Raw genomic sequence first — 19,386 nt, forward strand, 5'->3', positions numbered from 1 at the left:
AAATGAAAACACACACACGTGTACGTACACACACACACACACACACACACACACACACACACACACACACACACACACACGATCTCACGATCTGTTAAAATTATTTATTCTGTTTATTCTTCATCAACACGTCCTGGTTTTCCATATTTTTATTGAAATTCTCAGTTTATTAAATGTTGAGAATCTTTTTTATATAAGGACATTCAGCAAACACATCAATTGTTTATTTTTATTGTTTTGATTCACACACGATCTGTTAAAATTGTTTATTAATTATTGACCTTAAAGCCAATATCTTTCTCACAGCCCCCATACAGAGAGAGAGAGACCGGGAGAGACAGAGAGCGAGAGAGAGAGCGCGCACGCTGGGCATTACAGAACGCAACCTGATACCTCGGTCACGTACCACACGCACAGACGCGTCCGCAGATGAGTCCAGATATGAGAATGTGTGTATAAGATCTACAAACACATTCTTCAGGGATCTCATTCATCACTTGGTCACTGAACAAACAACACATTTCACCTCGCGGAGCTCGAAGGATGACGGATGGATTTCACGCACGCCGGGGTTCCGCATATGGAATGGGCGCACATTATTAATATGTCAAAGGCAAAGCCTTGTGAAAACAGAAGGTTATACAAGTGTTCTATTAGTATACCTTCTTTTTAAACTGAAAATAGGAAAGTATTCTTTTAGTTTACTTTTTATGTACTCCTCAGAATATACTTAAAATTTACATTAAATAATACTTTACTTATAATTACAAAAAGTCTAAACATATTTGGTCTATACTTGTGCTCTTAGAATCTGTGTTACATTGTTTATATGGTGTAGAGGGTGCTAGTACAACCATCTTCTGTACAGAAGTTTCCAATGAAACACAAGTAAAGTAGAAAAAGAAACAACAGATACTAACACATGTAATCTAACAGGACCATCTGACATGAAACAGCATGAAAAACTGTCACTTTATGGAATAAAATGTCAACCGATGAGAGGAGGAAAATAATTACAGTCAAGCTTTGAAGTCCTGGAGCACTAGGAACAACCGAGTACCCGGGCGTTGGTATCTTTCGCCGAGGGCCCATCCACTGCAGGGGCGGGGCCTGTATGGTCAGTAATCAAGGTAAAATTCCTTCCCAATAGATAATACCTTAGCTAGTCAGGACTGCCACTTGACGGCCAAACGCCTCCCTCTCCACGGGTGGCATAGCGCTGTTCCGCGGGGGTCAGCTTCCGGCTGATGATGTCGACTCTTACGGGATGTTCCTCGCCCTCCTGTACCTGGGAAAGGACGGCTCCCAATCCCGTGTCCAAGGCATCCGTCTGCAACAGAAAGGGGCAGTTAAAGTCCGGGGCCGCAGGACTGGCTCCGTCGTGAGGGCTGCCTTGATCCGACGGAAAACGCATCCTCCTCTGCAGGGCCCCAGGAGGCTTCTCCAGCTGCCCTTTCTGGTCAAGTCTATCAGGGGGGCTGCTAAGGAGGAGAAGTTAGGGTTAGGGATAATAAAGCAACGGTAATACCCTGCCAACCCCAAAAAAAAAGCCCGTACCTGCGTTTGGAGCTGAGACGTGGCGCAGAGAGAATAGCTGTACTTTCTTCTGCTGGGGTTTAAAATCAGGCTTGCGGACCACCTGGAACCCCAGGATACTTGACCTCGGTACGGGCGAGGGGTGACACTTCCGGGGGTGGCAGTAAGTCCAGCCCTAACGAAGCTCTCCTAGATCTACCCTTCCGGAGCCGTTCAAGGTGGTGCGTCTCCACGCTCGTAGTGGACGACCGAACATATGTCACATGTACGGCGGCCGCATAGGCTTGATGGGGCCGCAGACAGAGGATGTCCATCATGCGCTGGAAGGTTTTGCCGGCGCCCCATGCAAGCCCGAACGGGGAGGGTCCGGTATTGCCAGTGGCCACGTTTGGGTGGTGGAGAAGGCGGTCTTGGGCTTGGCCACCTCCTATGTGTGCGGAGTCCGATGATTGCCCAGTACACCCCTTTGTCAGGTATGTCTAGTGGGAGGGTGGAAATATAGAATACCGGGGCCCCCGAGTCGGTCGAGAAGTTCGTCCACTCTGGGCATGAATAGCCATTCGAATTCCGAGACCTCGTTTAGGTGACGTGTAGTCATTACAGAACCGGATGGGTGCCATTGGGCTTCGGGACCAGGACGATGGGGCTGGAACAAGGGGCTCCGGGATGGTTTGATACCCATAACCTCCAGCATCTCCTTAACTCCTCACCTTACACGATGGCGTGTCGCGAGTCGAGCCTCCGGAAACACGTTAAGGGCAGGCTTGCTTTACGATGAGATCCTGGTGGTGTTCGGATGTCGTGCTGTACCACGTTGGTCCGCCCAGGGACGGGGGGGAGAACACATCGGAGAACTGAACCGGACCAGGTGCTGCAGCTCCATCTTCTAGGCGGCGACAGTTGGGGCTCCAGTCCACAAGCCACGGGAGAGGAGTGTGGCAAGGGCGGAGAGCTGGGTCCATGGTTTCGCATCCAATTTTTAACAGGTTGATATGGTAGAATTGGAGTTTCCCGTCTTCGCCCGGGCTGACGACCCTGTAGGTGACCGGGCCACCTTCTCGGTCACGGTATATGGCCCCTGCCAGGTGGGCAAGAATCCTTGCAAGCCGCAGTTGGGGACACAGGACCAGGACGTGGTCTCCGGTTGGAACTCCCGTGGCTGCGACGCCGCCAGATCGTAGTGGTGTGTTGGGCCCGCTGCGCTTGACTGAGGTGTTCCCGGACCAAGCATCACTTTGTCGACCCTCTCCCGCATCAAACGGAACATGCTCGATCGAGGAATCATAATTAGGATTGTGTGACTTACTGAATTCCATTCAGTAAGAACTATCCATAGATTAATCTGGGCTTAGGCGCCGAACAGTAAAACTGATATGGACCTAAAAACCCCGGGCTGTGTGCAATACCTCAAAGCTGCCGGAATAGGATTTAGGGCAGCATTTTGTCTTCCAAAAAAAAAACAACCGGTCCTAAAACATTAAACTAGCTGAGCATGTTAGTGTATGATATGTTTGAATGTTAACCGTTCGGACTCAGCAATTAACCAGAAAGAGATTATTTTTAATAGAGGACTGTTTGAGGTAAACACTCTGCCAGAGTTGTTCTTCCAAACATACCGTTAAACCTGTAAACTTTATTATGATTAGTTACAAAAAAAAAAAACCGTTAAGCTTCCACTCCTGACACATTTGTAACGACTATAAACTAATACTTAAGCTAAACAAACATTTGCACGAGTTGAAACATAAGAGAATTTAAGGGACGATCGGGCCTCTGTTTTCTTAAAAACATGAACAGCCAAACATGACAATGTACACTTAACTGTTTCCTGGGACAAAACCTAAAAGTCCGAGGGCCCTAAATCACAAAGACTGAAATAAAACGGACTGAATCATCGCTTTTGCTTAAAACAAAACTGATTTGCGCATACAAAGAGAATCGTGTGTCCACACCATCTTCACCTTTAAGTGTTTTAAATGTACAGAGAGAAATAGTAAGATGGAGGCTCTGTGTCTCGCGGCAGTTTTCGTAGGACAGACCAGAAATGAAACACATAGTGTTATTTCAATTAAGACTGTGTTAACAAACAATGGTTCTTTGTGTGATTTCATAATAAAAGCATCGAAATTGCAAACAAACTATTATCTTTTATATTAAAACTTAATAAAAAATTTGTTAAGTAACACACAGTCGTGTAAGACACGAACCAAAACATCTCATTAATGTGTTATCAGTCCTTTTACACATATTTTGTGTACTATCACTTTTAAGAGCATACGGTTTATCGTGCATACAGATTATATTTATGTTGTTAAGCTAAATCAATGAGTTTATCAGGATGCTTTATTCTTTCTATAGACTTATACTTTAGACATGTAGAACAATATCCGTATTTTTTATGTGTAGGTTAGTCAAAATTGCCCAGTCGTGACTCGTATCTGACATGAAGGATCAATGCATAAAAATGGGGGTATATAAACATCAACTAAAAGGAACGAAAGACAATAATCAGCAATATGCGTTCACACAGATATAACTTTATTTGAATGTTTCATTGATATAACATGACACTTAGTTGTTTAGAAAAGAAAATGTATACTTGACATCACTGCATGATGACTAAAGGAACTGACGAATCTGTTCTCTGAAGCGCTTCACTGACCCCAACTTCCCCGAAAGAATCGGTTCGCGAAAATTAATCGGACTTTGCATCACTAACATCACTAAACTGTAACATCACAAATAGTACGGAGATATGAGTCTTTTTATATAGGGTATCTGAGCATGCATATATTTAGATGTCCAACGTTTTAGACCCCTGCCATGTATGAGTATTGTGGGGTTTTGCGCCTGGTGGCCATGTCTGAAGTCTGAGGTTTATGCTGGGATTTGTAGTTTCTGACCTAGAAGTCTGTAGCATTTCAATGAGGTATAGTTACACGTGTTAAATTTAACTTCTTTGTAAAAAAAAAAAAAAAAATTAACTTCCCAAAAAAAGATTTGTCTAACACATATTTAGACTAAACACTTATATTCAAGAATAATATGATATACCTATAAAACAGACGTGCCATGTATGCACTATAATGGATCAGCCGTTGTTGTGTTATTTCTTGAAATAGCATTAGGATTTGGTTGTGTGTTCTTGAAATCAAACAATTGTCTTTGTCTTAAGAAAAAAGTCGGAACAATCCCATGTGGTATCTGAATATTCAGTCTGTCTTCATCATGAGATAATGAAGCCATCATTAACCCATTCTGGAGAATATGTGTTGTGGTAGGCAGGCTGCTTCATGACTTAAAGGGGTATGTTTGTTGCGTTCTCTACCTCTGCATGTCTTCATCTCATTGAGCGTGACCAGTATTTAGGCAAGGCAAGTTAAGTTTATTTATATAGCACATTTGATAGACAATGATAATTCAGAGCGCTTTACTTAAAAGGAAGTAAAATAATCATAAGAAATAATAATAATCACAACAGTAAGACAATGAATTAAAAAATATATATTTTTAAATGATTAAAAAAATTGATTTAAAATTAATTAAAACGGTTAAGAATAGAAAATGGTTATACATAAAATACAGTGCAACCAGTTCGGACGTAGCTCAGTGCTCATTCAGTAAAAATGCATGCTAAAACAGATGAGTTTTGAATTTGGCTAATGTTTAGCACATCTGATCTCTTCTGGAAGATGATTCCAACAGCGGGCGGCATAATAGCTAAAAGTGGACTCCCCTTGTTTTAAGTGAAACCTTGGTATTTCTAACTTCTAACTGACTTGATCCTAATGATCTGAGTGGTCTGTTAGGTTTATATTCAGCAAGCATATATTTGCATTGTATATAGGTCATAGGCCATTGAGTGATTCATAAACAAGTAAAAGTACTTTAAAATTTGACTACTGAAACTAAGGTCTGATTCCAGAATCACACCAACATTCTTGACTCGCTTTTTAGTTGTTTGCCCCCTAGAAATTCATCTTTGTTACCAAATGCAACGACTTCAGTTTTCTCCTTGTTTAACTGAAAAAAAGTTTTGGCGCATCCAATTGTTAATTTCGTCAACGCATTGGCGGAGGGAGTCAATGGGGCTATAGTCATTTGGTGACAAGTCTAGGTGAACCTGGGTAACATCTGCAAAGCTGTGATAGGCAATTTGGTTCTTTCTCATTATTTGACCTAGTGGGAGCATATCCAGTCTAAACAAGAGTGGTGCAAGAATTGAGCCTTGCGGGACTCCGCATGTTATGGACATCCAGTTAGACTTATGCTCACCTATACCCGCATAATAACCTCTCCCTTCTAAGTATGACCTGAACCAATTGATTACCATCCCAGAAAGCCTGACCCAGTTTTCCAGTCTCTCTAGTAGTATGTTCTGATCGGCAGTGTCAAATGCAGCAATCTAGTAGTACAAGCACTGATATTTTGCAAGAATCAGAATTTAAGCAAATATTTAAAAAAAATGTATTATCTTAATGAGTGCTGTCTCTGTGCTGAGACGCGGTCCGAAACAAATTGAAAATTGTCCCGGAATCCATTTGAGTTTAAGTAGCTGTTCAGCTGATTAAAAACTACCTTTTTTAATAGTCTTGTCAGTAAAAGGAAGATTTGATATTGGTCTATAGTTGCTCAATATGGTGTTATCAAGATTGCTCTTTTTCAGAAGGGGTTTAACAACTGCAGTTTTCAGGGGGGTTGGAAAACCCCCAGAAAAAAAAAAAGAGGCATTCACCACTTCTAAGACATCTGCTTCTAAACAGTTAAACACACTTTTGAAAAAAGATGTGAGAAGTGTGCCAAGATAGCAGGTTGACGATTTAAGGGTGCTGTACTATTTCTTCCAAAATGTTGCTATTGTTCTTTGTATGCGAGTGTTGTGTAAGTTATAAGGTTTGAGAATAAGGTCTGTCTGTAGCTGTGGTTAGTTCCACATTGAAAGCATGAAGGCTGTCTTTATAGATGCTATAGTAAATTTCAAGTTTCTTCTTCCGTCACATCCGCTCAGCTTTTCTGTATTGACTCTTCATACTCTGTCCTGCTGTTGATTTTCTCTGAAGGTGATTGTTAGCTCATGCATATATTCTTTAGTTTCATCGTAAACTAGGTAAGCAGGGACTTGTAATAATATGCTGAACCTCTGATAAGTTGGTCAATCACACATACAGAGTTATATCTTACTGCAATGCTATAATACATTTTCTGCAATGTTTGAACTCGTTGTTAGAATGCTTCAAATTGGGTCCAGGCTTGTTTTATGAGCATACTCTTATTTGTCAAACTAGTCTTAAGCGACATTATTCACATTTTTAGAGTTAAACAGGTTAATGAGCTCTTTCAGTATCTATACTTGTAATAATGCTTAAAATATTTCCATTAGGTTCTAAGCTACAGCTAAGTGATAAAAAACAAACTTAAAAATGTTTTGTTTGAAGTTTGTGGGAGTCTGTGAAAGCTGTGTGTGTGTGTAAGTGTGTGCGTTAGAGAGTTTGAATGAAAAATGTTTTAGGTTAAAGATGTGATTTAACTACAAACATCCTACCTTAGAAACATAACACTACAGTATGTGTTTTCCCCCAACAAACCGGTTGTTGTTCAACAAATAAAAAAAACGGTCATAAGAAAGTTTGTTGTGTTTGAAAGAGAAAGTCAGATATGTATATAAATTAAGTTATATTCATTAATATGAGAGAATCACAATGAATTTATGAGTTTATGTATTCATACTGTTTCATGTACTCGCTGGTTGCCGTATACGTATTCAAGAGAAATGTATAAACTCAATTGTTTTAATAAATCTAAAGCTTTTAGTCTGTAATTACAAATATCTTAGAGAAAAATATTTCATACATTCTATTTTCATTTGTCTAGGGATTTGAGTGTGGACATTAAAGCAAAAAAGATTACATTTTAAACAATTTGAACAATAATATTGACCTTTACACATTATAGTTAAACATCTTAACACGTCTGTATCAGTAAGATATTTATATCATCACAAGCCATCAGACAAATCAGGTGGGGGTGATAAGTTTGACTTATTGATTATCTGATTATTTCTTAGCAATTATTTGATCAAATCTTAGTAATATAATACTGTATAGACCCTCTTGTTTTTATTTTAATAAAGTAAAACATTATAGTGAGAAAATAAATATGGTGCATTTAAACATCATGGTTAATGATACAATTTTTAGTGAGAAAGAAAGTGTAATCTGTTGTAAAGATTCTGCGAGACATTCGTAGCGCCTTTCTAAAAGTTATTTTTGTTACAAACAAACTTATGACAACTGATTTTCAGTCTAGGTCTAATTCATAAAGAAAAGTCTCTGTAAGCGGCTTGCATTCATCAGAGGCTCATTTGACTACTTCTAACCCCCTGTATTAGAGCATCATGGTTTTAGGTTTGAAAAACTACAAAATTTAATTTATTTGTTAAAACAAAATTTATGTCATTGTGTGCTTATTCTTATTTTTTAATAATCATACTGCTTTTCTTCATCTTGTAGAGATATAAGGTGTGATGGTAAACATTTTCATTTGTAAAAGGTTTGTGTGAAACATTGTAAAAGTTTCAGTGTGATTACTTCCACATGGGTAAACATAGCATTCTGTTTACAAACAGAGCCTGAAGTCTGTGAAAATAACCAGGACTGTGTATTTTACAACCACGTCGTCACGGTTAAATCCGAAAACATACTCTAAGCTACCTTGATGTTATTTAAACAAGCTTCTTAAAACAGAGTGTAAGATTACGGTGGTAAAGATATCCGCATGAGACCTGTCGGTAAACATTCCAACAATGTTCTCTGGACCACTTTTCTGAAAATAAGATGTAGCCTACTGTATAGGACGAGCCGTGTCTGCACCGTAGCTACAAACACTGTCAAATAACCGGACCCAACGCCAAATTGCGAGAATAAAAGCTGATTAATATTTAAAATAGATGTAATTTTAGCTAAACAATTAAAAAACGTTTTGAACCACGTTTGAAACGGAATTAGATACGATGGAAAAAAAAAAAAACTATCTATTATTATAGAATCTAGATCATGTAAGAATACCATGATTAAAATAAGAAACGTAATTAAATTATAAACAAGAACCGCCGGATAACAGCTGTAAAGGGAGTATGGTTATTTAAACATTAAAGTAATATCGCTCTTTGAGTTAGATGTAGTGCATTTAAAACGTTTTTGCCAACTTATCCGCATTGTCTCTCGCAGCGGGCCGAGATGACGGGAGAGCTCTCTTACGCAGGCGGAGAGAGAGAGAGAGAGAGAGAGAGAGAACGCACGGAGTTTAAACACCAGAATTTTGTAAACCTATCATTTGAAGAATCGTGATGCCTGCGCGAGGAAGACTTTCGCGAAAATAATGTAAGGGGAATTTATATTTTTTTTATTGATTTATTCTCAGTTTGTTAATAGGCTGAGATTCTTTTTATACCGTAGTCATATTAAATGAAAACACACACACGTGTACGTACACACACACACACACACACACACACACACACACAGACACGATCTCACGATCTGTTAAAATTATTTATTCTGTTTATTCTTCTTCATCAACACGTCCTGGTTTTCCTATGTGGAGTTAATATTTTTTATTGAATTATTCTCAGTTTATTAATATGTTGAGAATCTTTTTTATATCGTAGTCATATTATTAAATGCAAACACACACACACACACACACACACACACACACACTATCTGTTAAAATTGTTTATTAATTATTGACCTTAAAACCAATATCTTTCTCACAGCCCCCATACAGAGAGAGAGAGAGACCGGGAGAGACAGAGAGCGAGAGAGAGAGCGCGCACGCTGGGCATTACAGACCGCAACCTGATACCTCTGTCACGTACCACACGCACAGACGCGTCCGCAGATGAGTCCAGATATGAGAATGTGTGTATAAGATCTACAAACACATTCTTCAGGGATCTCATTCATCACTTGGTCACTGAACAAACAACACATTTCACCTCGCGGAGCACAAAGGATGACGGATGGATTTCACGCACGCCGGGGTTCCGCATATGGACGTTATTAATAGGGCAAAGTGCACATCTGGACATAATTAATATGTCAAAGGTCAAACTCATTAATCATTTTGTCATTTGCTGGCGGTTATTGACTACTGAGGTCAGTTCAGTGTTCACTCAGTTCAGTTTAAAGACTGTAAAGATCATCAACTATGACATGAGTTCAACTCAGCTGTAAAGCAGAATACACTTATCTGCTATAGTTCAGTTATAATCAGTATAGTTCACCAATAAAGCATGCTATTGCATTGTCCCGCAGCAGCTATTTAGTTTGCAGCCCAACGGTAAAACTCATAGAAGAAATTAATAATGAAGAAGAACAAGAATGACGCAAATCGGGGAGGCCAAATTAAATTGTTATGGGTTCCCTTGTGAAAAAGAAGGTTATACAAGTGTTCTATTAGTATACTTCTTTTAAACTAAAAATAGGAAAGTATTCTTTTAGTTTACTTTTTATGTACTCCTCAGAAATATACTTAAAATTACATTTAAATATACTTTACTTATAATTACAAAAAGTCTAAACATATTTGGTCTATACTTGTGCTCTTAGAATCTGTGTTTACATTGTTATATGGTGTAGAGGGTGCTAGTACACATCTTCTGTACAGAATTTCCAATGAAACACAAGTAAAGTAGAAAAAGAAACAACAGATACTAACACATGTAATCTAACAGGACCATCTGACATGAAACAGCATGAAAACTGTCACTTTATGGAATAAAATGTCAACCGATGAAGAGGAAATAATTACAGTCAAGCTTTGAGGTGTTGATCGACTCCATCTACGTTTTGATTATGATTCTTTCTTTTACATTCTTTTTTCAGCTTTTTGTTAAAAATGTTATTTCTTTATTTTTTATGAAACTTACCCACATTAAAGTGTTTAAAAAAAGGATGCATGAAGCTAGAATAAAATGTTTTTGTTTATAAGTAGATTCCCTGTTCATTCTTTGGATGTTTTGTATGTTCAGATATTCATATAACAAAATACATACAAATTAAAACCTAAATAGGGACATAGTAGTATACTTAAAGTATGATGTAAAGTTCACTTAAAGAAAACATCTCCAGTTACTGTTGTAACCTCGGTTCCCTGAGAGAAAAACAAAATTCTCCTGTTAAATCCTATTTAATGTATTGAACAATAGCACCATATATTTTACCTTGTTCTGCATGCTCTTTCAAAATGTTTTACAAAATAAATGATTCAACACCCATGTTTCTTACTTCCCATGTTTCTTAATATATATAAAAATATATATATATTGTTATTTTGTACTTACTTATTACTGTTATTGTAGTCAAGTTCTACAATCAGCACAATTTTGCCCATTTTAAATTTGACATATTATTAAATATTATATATTTGGGATTGGATTTTTGTTGTCTCTAGTAAAGGGAAAGTTGTTATTTAACTTTAACGTTGCAGTTTATATAGACTAATGGATACGGTTTGTAAGGCTTTTCTCTACACTCCAAATTAAATAATTACAATTTAATTAATTAAAAAAAACTCTTTAAAAACTGGGGACAGTGTATGTAAATTCAATATGATGTATTTTGAATTTTGCACTGCATTGTGTTTTAGGTTTATCAGAAAACACATTAAAATTAACCATGATTTTATTACACTAACCTTTTAACCATGTATTTGTAGTTAAACTGTGGGTTAAAAAATTACAATTAATCCATGGTTACTGCACTTTTACTTCTGCTGTGAACGTGACTACTAAATATATACTATGTGCTTTAAAGTATCCAACACTACTGTTTAAATGTAGTGATATGAAAGATAAAAGCAAAAGAAATGTAATAACTTAATACTGATCTTCGTTATATTATGTGCCGGAAAAAAACAAGAACTTCTGTGGAGAGTAATGTTCGCATACTAGATTAAATAACTCTCTGTTTAATATAGGAAAACATGAAACAGGTCAATGTATTATTTGTAATAAGGCAGAAACAATAAAGCATGTTTTAATAAAATGTAAAACAAATGAAAAGAAAGGTTAAAACTCATTAAGAAAGTAAGAAACGTGTTGAATCATTTAATTTGTCAAGCTTTTTGAAAGAGCATGCTGAACAAGGTAAAATATATAGTGCTATTGTTAAATACATTAAATAATTAGGATTAATCAGGAGAATTTATATATATATATATATATATATATATATAGTAACTGGGTGAAGAATCACACGACAGCGAGGAGTAAAAAAAAGTAAGGCCCCGGAGGGTGGATTTATTACAATCAAACAAACTTTAGTGTTCGGAAGTGGGAAGTGCTGGTGCGCTGATCGTGGTGGTGTTCCAGGTGCGGCGTGTCCGTGCGTGGGATGCTGATCAGTCACGAGCTCTCTGTAGGGGAACACCAAGAACAGCGTTAGCATCCAGTCTTCTGGAGTGATCACTCACTTGTGTGTCAGTGGCGGCGGCTGCTTGATTGTCGGCAGCCGTGACCGATCAGCCGGTGATGAGTTTTCCAGGTGCTCCTCGTGCGTTTCCAGGGCGACGCTGATGAGGCTTCGGGACACACGTCACACTCCCCTCCCCTAAGCATTGTCCTGGTCCTCTTGTACAACGGGGAGATTGGGGGTGGGTGGGGAGTGTGCCCTGACAGACTTGCGCAAGCTGACCAAATCCTGGAGAGTCCGTCGGCGTTGGCTGTCCCGGCTCGGTGTTGTACGCTGAAGTGGAAGTCCTGGAGCACTAGGAACCACCGAGTTACCCGGGCGTTGGTATCTTTCGCCCGGGCCCATCCACTGCAGGGGGGCATGGTCAGTAATCAAGGTAAATTTCCTTCCCAATAGATAATACCTTAGCTCCAGGACTGCCCACTTGACGGCCAACGCCTTCCTCTCCACGGTGGCATAGCGCTGTTCCGCGGGGGTCAGCTTCCGGCTGATGTAGATTACGGGATGTTCCTCGCCCTCCTGTACCTGGGAAAGGACGGCTCCCAATCCCGTGTCCAAGGCATCCGTCTGCAACAGAAAGGGGCAGTTAAAGTCCGGGGCCCGCAGGACTGGCTCCGTCGTGAGGGCTGCCTTGATCCGACGGAACGCCTCCTCCTCTGCAGGGCCCCAGGATGGCTTCTCCAGCTGCCCCTTTCTGGTCAAGTCTATCAGGGGGGCTGCTAAGGAGGAGAAGTTAGGGATAAAGCAACGGTAATACCCTGCCAACCCCAAAAAAGCCCGTACCTGCGTTTTGGAGCTGAGACGTGGCGCAGAGAGAATAGCTGTTACTTTCTTCTGCTGGGGTTTAATCAGGCCGCGGCCCACCTGGAACCCCAGATACTTGACCTCGGTACGGGCGAGGTGACACTTCCGGGGGTTGGCAGTAAGTCCAGCCCTCCGAAGCTCTCCTAGCACCCTCCGGAGCCGTTCAAGGTGGTCCTCCCACCGCTCGTAGTGGACGACGACATCGTCCAGGTATGCGGCCGCATAGGCTTGATGGGGCCGCAGAAGGATGTCCATCATGCGCTGGAAGGTTGCCGGCGCCCCATGCAAGCCGAACGGGAGGGTCCGGTATTGCCAGTGGCCACTTGGGGTGGAGAAGGCGGTCTTGGGCTTGGCCTCCTCTGTGAGTCCGACTTGCCAGTACCCCTTTGTCAGGTCGAGGGTGGAAATATACCGGGCCCTCCCGAGTCGGTCGAGAAGTTCGTCCACTCTGGGCATTGGATAGCCGTCGAATTCCGAGACCTCGTTTAGGTGACGGTAGTCATTACAGAACCGGAGGGTGCCATTGGGGTTCGGGACCAGGACGATGGGGCTGGACCAGGGGCTCCGGGATGGTTTGATTACCCCTAACCTCAGCATCTCCTTAACTTCCTCCTCGATGGCGTGTCGCCGAGCCTCCGGAACACGTTAGGGCGGCTGCCTTACGATGAGTCCTGGTGGTGTTCGGATGTCGTGCTGTACCACGTTGGTCCGCCCAGGGAGGGGGGAGAACACATCGGAGAACTGACCGACCAGGTGCTGCAGCTCCATCTTCTAGGCGGCTGACAGTTGGGGCTCCATGTCCACAACCACGGGAGAGGAGGTGGCAAGGGCGGAGAGCTGGGTCCTGGTTCCAATCCAATTTTTAACAGGTTGATATGGTAGAATTGGCTTTCCCGTCTTCGCCCGGGCTGACGCACCCTGTAGGTGACCGGGCCCACCTTCTCGGTCACGGTATATGGCCCCTGCCAGGTGGCCAAGAACTTGCAAGCCGCGTTGGGGACCAGGACCAGGACGTGGTCTCCCGGTTGGAACTCCCGTGGCTGCGCCGCCCGATCGTAGTGGTGTTGTTGGGCCCGCTGCGCTTGACTGAGGTGTTCCCGGACCAAGGGCATCACTTTGTCGACCCTCTCCCGCATCAAACGGACATGCTCGATCGACGACCGATGGCCAGCTGGCTGCTGCTCCCACGCCTCTCTTGCGACATCCAAAGAGGCCCCGGGGCTGCCGCCCGAACAGGAGCTCAAAGGGGGTGAAACCCGTGGATGTTTGCGGGACCTCTCGGATGCCGAAGAGGACGTAGGGCAGCATTTGGTCCCAATCCCATCTGTCTTCAGCGGCCACACATCTCAGCATTTATTTGAGGGTCTGATTAAACCGTTCGACCAAGCCGTCTGTCTGAGGGTGGTAGATCGTGGTCCGGAGCTGTTTCACCTTGAGGAGCCGACAGAGGTCCACCATCAGCCGGGACATGAAGGGGGTCCCCTGGTCGGTCAGAATCTCAGCTGGGATGCCGACTCGGCTGCAGAGGAGGAACAGCTCCTGGGCGATGGCCTTGGCGGTGGCCTTCCACAGGGGAATAGCCTCAGGGTACCGGGTGGCGTAGTCGACAATCACCAGGATGTGCTCTTGTCCCTGGGCAGACTTTGGCAGCGGCCCCACTAGGTCCATCCCGATCCACTTGAAGGGTACCTCAATGATGGGTAGTGAAATCAGCGGACTGGGGGGAGGGGTCCGTGGTGACATCCGCTGACAGGTCGGGCACGCCTGGCAGAACCGCTTCACCTCGGTGTCCAGGCCGGGCCAGTGGAAGCGATCCCGGATCCGTTGGATGGTATTCTGGACCCCGAGGTGGCCGGCCATGGGACGTGAGTGGGCCAGCTCCATCACCGTCTCTGTCTTCGTCCGGGGCACCACCAACAAGGTTTTTTCCTCCTCCCTTCGCAGTGCGACACAGTAGAGCAGGCCTTTCCCGACGATGAAGTCTGGGACCGGGTGGGGCCCTGGCCGGACCTCCTTCCCCTCAATGACCCGGACCTGGGCCCAACAGTGCTTCAACTGGTCGTCCTCGTGCTGGGCCTTGCTGAAGTCACCCTCTCTTGACACCTGCTGGAAGACATCAAGATACAGGTTAGGATCACTCGGGGACTCACCCTCTCTGGCGCTGTCGGATGCCAGCAGCACAGGACAACGTCGGTCCCCCTTCTTCCGTAGGGGTCTTCAGCGGCTCCCACAGGGGCTGGCAGGCTGGGTGGCGGCGAGGAGGAGGCGGTCAAATCCGGGCCAATCCCTCCCCAGGAGCATTGGCACAGGGAGGTCCTTGACAATCCCCACCTCAACCGGCCAAGATCCTGGAGCTGCCGAAATGGTCACCCGACGTGCCACCACTTCTTGGGTGTCCCCGTGGGCTTGTCCTTGGGTGTGGGAGCCGCCGGCCTGCTCACTGGTCGTGAGGCGCCCTCTGGCGTGCGTCGCTCCTGGACCACCCTCCGGGGAAATGGCAGCGCTCGCTCCCCAGCCTCTCGTCGTTGGGCCACATCCGCCAGCTCGCCGAGAGTAGTGGGGTTCCGCATTCCTGCTGCTTGACGGTGGGGACGGGGTAGTGCGGGCAGGAGCCGGTCGATAACTACACGCTCCGCCACCTGGCTAGCGGTGGGATCCCCGGCCAGCAGCCAGTGCCGCGCAAGCCGGGAGAGCTCTGCCGCTTGGGCCCGGGCTGGGGTCCTTGCGTTGTATTCCCAGTCGCAGAACAGTTGTGCCGCTGCGATCGGCGACAATCCCACCCAAGCCAGGATTTCCCGCTTCAGTTCCTCATAACTCTCACCGACTTCGGGTGGGAGGGAGAAGTAGGCGCGCTGCGCTTCGCCGGTCAGGAGGGGGGCGAGCAGTCGGGCCCAGCCCGGGCATTCCCAACGCTCATGTATGGCGACGTTCTCAAACATCTGCAGGAACATCTCCACATCATCATGGCCGGTCATTTTGGGTATCAGCTGCGCGGCCTGGACACGGGGATCAGGCGGCGGAGTGTGTCGGCCTGCCTGGAGGATGGCAAGCTCGCATTCCATCTCCCCTTGACGGCTGGCGAGATGTTCAACAATCTGTTGCTGGCGGATGCTGACCTCGGTAAGGTGCTTGAGAAGCTCTTCCATGACGAGGGGAGGAGCGTCCGCCTGGATGGGGAGAGGGAGAAAAGAAAACACCAATGAGGGGAAAAAAAGGTTGTTTTTTTTTTAGCAAGGTGATGGTGGCTGTCTGTGATTCTTCATGCTTCTGCCCACATTCTCCACCAGTGTAACGGGGTGAAGAATCACACGACAGCGAGGAGTAAGGTTAGGTTTTTTTTAGAAAGGTATTAGTGGTCGGAATTGGGAAGTGCTGGTGTGCTGATCGTGGTGGTGTTCCAGGTGCGGCGTGTCCGTGTGTGGGGTGCTGATCGGTCACGAGCTCACTGTAGGGGAACACGAAGAACAGCATTAGCATCCAGTCTTCTGGAGTGATCACTAACTTGTGTGTCAGATTGTCGGCAGCCGTGACCGATCAGTCCGTGATGAGGTTTCCAGCTGTTTCTCGTGCGTTTCCAGGGCCACGCTGATGAGGCTTCAGGATACGCGTCACAATATATATATATATATATATATATATATATATATATATATATATATATATATATATATAAATATGTATACATTCATTGCTTGTTAGTGCTTCACACTCCAGTCCAGTTGGTGGCGGTAAATGCCCCAAAAGTTGGTTTGCCATCCGCCATATAACGTTTTTAGAAGAAGAGTAATTTTCGCGCTGCACTGTTGTAACTTATCAAAGCTGCACTGGTAAGATTAGTTTGTGCTGTGCTGTCAGTTCGGTGGCGCTGGTAAACACAATCTCTCTGTGCTGTCGAGTTGGTCGCGCAGCTCGGTCGATTGAGCCGTGCCAGTGACCGGTCAGCAACACTTTAATGCTGCGCTGTTTCATCCTACTTTCGGTGTGTTTGGCTTCCCATAGTTAATGCCTTGGGGACTGTATAGAACAACGCCATGGAAACAGCGAAGTAAAAAAGCTCAGCCTCGGCGGAGCTACCATGAATAATTCTTGTAAGACACTAAAAATTAATCCCCAACCAATCAGATACGACCCTGCGACATGCCTCGAGGGGATTGGATGTAGATTTCCGTATGGGGATCCAATCAGGTTACTTAGAATCCATGTCTAACGACAGGTCTCTGAGAGAAAGATGCAGCAACGTCGCCATACAAAGTTAAGACATTACTGTCCTGTGAACACATACAAGCATGTAGTAAACAGTGCAACAAGCATGTGAGTGGAAATGCCGGGCACAATATAACACAAATGGAGAATGGCCGCATCGAGGTGCCACAGTCTGACCCTGACGATGGTCCCACTCCCGATCTCCCTACAGGACCTAGTTGAAACTACCAGCGCAGTCAAGCGGCTAGTGGTTGCAGGTAGAACCATGGGTTGTACTCACGGATAGGACCTGTGAGGCTAATGACTGCACATCCAAATTGTAGAACCTGGCGAAGGTACTCTGCGAAGACCATCCAGCCACCATACAAATATCTTTGATAGAAACTCCCTTAGTCCACGCCCACGAGGAGGCGACCGCCCTCATCGAATGGGCTCTGACAACAATAGGACATTCCATACCACGGCTGGAATATGCCAAGGCAATATCATCGACCACCCAATGTGACAGCCGTTGTTTAGAGACAGGCTGCCCTTTGGCGCTACCTCCGAAGCATACAAACAGCTGCTCAGATTAACGAAACTGAGCCGTGCGGTTGATATAGAGTCGTAAAGCCCTCACCGGATACATCACCTGATTGGGGGCGCTATCTAATGAAGTTTCCGACTCTGCAGTGAAAGCAGAAAGAGCCACCACTTGTGCTCTGAACGGTGTCAAGAGCGATTTAGGCACGTAGCCAAATTTTGGCTTGAGCATGATGTTACAATCAACTGGTCAAAACTGCATGCAGTCCACATTCACAGAGAGCGCTTGCAAATACCCCACGCACATGACCGAAGCAAGGGCGAGCAGCAGCATGGTTTTAAGCGAGAGCTCCTTCAAGCCGACAGACTGAAGTGGCTCGAATGGCGGGAGGGATAGCGCTCCCAGCACCAGAGCCAGATCCCAGGATGGCATTGTAGGGGGGCGGAAGCGTTTAAGTCTTCTCGCGCCAGCAAAAATCTGATCACTAGTTCGTGTTTCCCAACTGAGCCCCCGTCAATAGCAGTGTGAAAGGCTGAGATAGCTGCAACGTAAACCTTAAGCGTGGAGGGCATACTGCCGCCGTCTATTCATTGTTGCAGAAAATCCAGAATGTCAGACATGGGGCAGTTTCTCGGGTCCCTACCATTCGATTCACACCATCTCTCAAACACTGTCCATTTATAAGCGTACAGGCGTCTCGTAGAAGGGGCTCGCGCCTCCGCAAACGTATCCATCACGCGGCGAGACAACGAATCCGGGTTTACCGGTTCCTGCACACCATCCACACCTGAAGTTTCCACCATTCTGGGTTGGGGTGCCATATCCAGCCATCCGCCTGAGACAGGAGATCTCGTCTCAGTGGGATCGGCCATGGGGGAGCTGCTAGTATTTCCAGAAGATCGGGAAACCAAGGCCTGTTCGGCCAGTACAGAGCGACTAATAACACTGACGCCTTCTCCGCTCTGATTTTGTGAAGCACTTGTTACAAAATCTTCAGCGGGAGGAATGCATACAGATGGGCATTCGGCCACGGCATCGTAAGAGGGCAATGCGTGTCGCGAACAGGTCTACTTCCGCTTTCCCAAACCGTTCCCAGATCAGCCTCACTGTCCCAGGGTTCAATCTCCATTCTCCATGAGGAATCCCTGTAAGGAGTGAAATTATTTCCTTATAAAATGAATTATTTGTGAAGCCAGACTTTCAGGAACTCTCGCAATGCAAATGCAGATGCACCAAAACAATGGGCTTTGATCTCCTCATGGAGCCAAACAAACAGATAGGAAGATCTGGAAGAAAGACCATTTGCTCTTTGGTACCTTCATCCATCCTTCCCCCCCAGGGCACATGGTCCAGGCAACTAAAAGTTGTTACGCTCACATAAAACATTTACTATATCTTCAGGATTCATGATTGTAAACTTTTCATGTTTGGTATCATTTTAAAGGTCTGTGCGATTGGTAAAATGGTCTCAATTTCACAGTAGTTACTTGTATTATGAGAAAGACTGAAAACTTTTGTAGAATTGTGTTCTGCTGAGAAGGGGGTGTGTCCCCCTTTAGGGGTCTTTGAGAATGTTTATCTCCAGCCAGGTGTGACCCTTATGTGATCACGGGAGCCTAAAAAACCAAAAGGTCTTTTATGTTTTTACAACTGATTTGAAGATTTCTTTGTTATCTGGTCTGAGTATTTAAGGGAAGTGACAAAAACCTTGGGCGATTCTGTTGCCAGAAAGCCCATAGTGTGGAGTGTATTTCATATGCTCCATACTATGTATCTTCCTGAAGTCAGGTATACTATTATGTAATTGTGTAAAACACATTGTGCCTACAGAGCACACTGTATAGTTGT

At 44.4% G+C, this 19,386-nt stretch overlaps 1 long non-coding RNA gene across 1 annotated transcript; it reads right to left on the minus strand.

The window, feature by feature from the left end:
- Positions 1-252: 252 nt before the first annotated feature.
- Positions 253-9,655, minus strand: LOC122139773. Its single transcript, XR_006156522.1, has 2 exons — positions 9,533-9,655; positions 253-526 (listed from the first exon to the last, which is right to left on the minus strand). It is a non-coding gene; the product is annotated as an uncharacterized LOC122139773 (long non-coding RNA).
- Positions 9,656-19,386: the final 9,731 nt, after the last annotated feature.

This window comes from Cyprinus carpio, chromosome B15 (assembly GCF_018340385.1).
Source record: "Cyprinus carpio isolate SPL01 chromosome B15, ASM1834038v1, whole genome shotgun sequence".
Taxonomy (NCBI): Eukaryota; Metazoa; Chordata; class Actinopteri; order Cypriniformes; family Cyprinidae; genus Cyprinus; species Cyprinus carpio.